Raw genomic sequence first — 2,801 nt, 5'->3', positions numbered from 1 at the left:
CGATTTTGGAGTGTTTTGATGCAATGTAATCAAAGCACATGAATTGAAATGAAGTTAGACCATCAAAGGAGTCCATTTTATAGTGGTTGACATGCTATGGCTTGGGAGACACTCCACAAAATTCATCAGGTTCAACAAAGAGACACAACCCTTCAAACCGCTAATTGGTTGCTTCCTCATGGCTCGAGCGTCTCTTTGAGAGACATGGCCACTGACTATGCACAACGCAACTGCTCGAGCAATCAAGTAATATGGCCAGTTTTTCCTTTTTTCTGCCTCACTTTGAACATCAATTTCTTATTCATCCAGACTTGATTTTGTGAATCCAAATTATCACGATCATCTACTTGATGAGTATAACAAGTTAGTCTATTAAAACATGAGAATTAACTATCAAAGCATATTTGAATGCTTGGTCAAAATTGATAAAAATCAACATTTTATAAACTTGATTCCAAAAATCCCCCATATAAATGAAATTTACTAGAAATGCAAATGATAATGTAGACGCGAGTCGAGAGTATAAGCAAAAAGACATTGTATCACGAGAGGTAGCTTCTAACTTTGAACTTGCCTTTGTAAAATGTTATCGAATTTACTTGGCTAATTAGTGAACATGATATATTGAGCTATTTAACCGTTGCTGTAAACTAAGATAACAATACTCACACAGTATCTTTCCTAACAATTTCAACTCTCATGGCCATGTTCATTTTAGCTCTGAACCACTATTGGGTTTTATAAGTGTTTAGGAGAATTTCAACCTAAAAAATTCTTATAGAGGTGGCCCACTTCACACTTAAATCGGTGGCCTCCTATTGAGAGTATTCTACCATACTCCATTTGACTTAATCAACTTATAGGAATCATTAAAAACTTAACTTAATCTCAAACATTTTGTAGAAAGCACTTTTAATTAACATAGGAATAAGTAGGAAATATTTCCTTAGTGTTTCATGAAAACTTCATAACTTAGTTATCTTATTGAACAAAGATCTCGAGATCTCCAATCAACGAGTTTGAATTACCATTATAAAGACTCTTATGTAATAATCTTTAATATCATTCCTTTCGATAGAAAATATATTTGATCTCTAGGCAAACCTTTCGTAACCAGATCCTTAATATTTTCTTTAGATTTCACATAATCAATGGAAATAATACCATTTGGTATCAATTGCTTAATGTTATTGTATCCACGACGTATATGTCTACACTTATTACTATACATGCTATTTGTGCTCTTCGAATAGTCGACTGATTGTCACAATGTGTACCAATTGCAAGTATTGGCATAGGCCAACTTGGAATGTCCTCCAAGAAGCTACGAAATCACTCTACTTCTTCTCCACCTTTGTCTAAAGCTATTAACTCCAATTCCACGTTGATTGAGCTATATAACTTTATCTTGAGGACTTTCAAGATACGACAACACCACTAATGGTAAAAATATAACCAATAGTAGACTTGAAATCCTTTGTATTGGATATTCAATTCACATCACAATATTCTTCCAATACAATTGGATATCTTGTATAATATAATCCAAGATTTAAGGTAAATATTAAATATCTAAAAACTCTATTTAATGCCTTCCAATGGTTATTTGCTTGGATTACTTTTGAATCTACTAAGTTTATTCATCGCATGCTATACCCGATCGACTGCAATTTTTAATAAACATTCGATTGCCATAACCTATGAATACTTTAGTTGAGACACTGGTACAACATTATTTTGACCAAGTGTAAACTTGAATCAATTGGGGTTTCACTTGCAGTATTATTTTGACCAATTGTAAACTTAAATCAATTGGGGTTTCCACTGACCTTTCCTGATATACATTGTATCCTTTTAGTATGTTCTCAACATCTGAGATTGGGAAAGAAACAATTCCATCATATATTCTACAAATTTCAATTCCTAATATAACGTCTACCATACCCATATCCTTTTATGGCGAAGTGTTTCATCAATATTTTCTTTGTGTTCATGATGATATCATGATCGTTACCCATAATTAAAATGTCATCAACATATAAACACACAATTATATATGACTTAGGAGTATATTTTATGAATAAACACTTATCGCATTCATTAATTTTAAAATCAATTCATGATACTATTATGTCAAACTTTTTGTGTCATTGCTTTGGAGGTTACTTCAAACCTAAAATGGACTTAACGAGTTTGCACACTTTTTTCTTGGTTAGGAGCAATAAACCCTTCACGTTGCTCCAGATGTATTGTTTCTAATTCACCATTCAAAAATATCGCTTTAATGTCCATTTGATGAATCTCAATGTTTTGCAATGCAATAATTACAATCAAAAGTCTAATCAAAGTGATTCTTGTCATAGATTAGAAAGTATTGAAGAAATTAAGATATTCGTTTTATCTATAGCCTTTTGTGACCAAATTTCTTATATTTATCAATGGATCCATCTGGTTTCAATATCTTCTTGAAAATCTATTTACAACCAACTCTTGAGTATAATTCTACATTATGGAATCCATCTCACTATTGATAACTTCTTTCCAATGCGATTAATAAGTATATTTCGTGCGCTTATTCGGGTTATTTGCTAATCTTTTATATCATCAAAGTGTTAATCATATCAAAATAAACTATGTAATAAAAAAAAGTAACTTGTCAAAAGTTTGGCTCAAATCGAGTTCATAATCATCAAGAAAACAACAAACGAAATATTACAAAAAATTGGAAAAAAAATTAAAAATGGAAATTCAAAAAGGAAAATAGTGAATTTTGGCCTCGAAAAGGACACCCACCAGGGTAG

This window comes from Olea europaea, chromosome 3 (genome assembly GCF_002742605.1).
Source record: "Olea europaea var. sylvestris chromosome 3, O_europaea_v1, whole genome shotgun sequence".
Classification (NCBI taxonomy): domain Eukaryota; kingdom Viridiplantae; phylum Streptophyta; class Magnoliopsida; order Lamiales; family Oleaceae; genus Olea; species Olea europaea.
The sequence above is the reverse complement of the archived record's forward strand: the minus strand, read 5'-3'. Positions refer to the sequence as shown.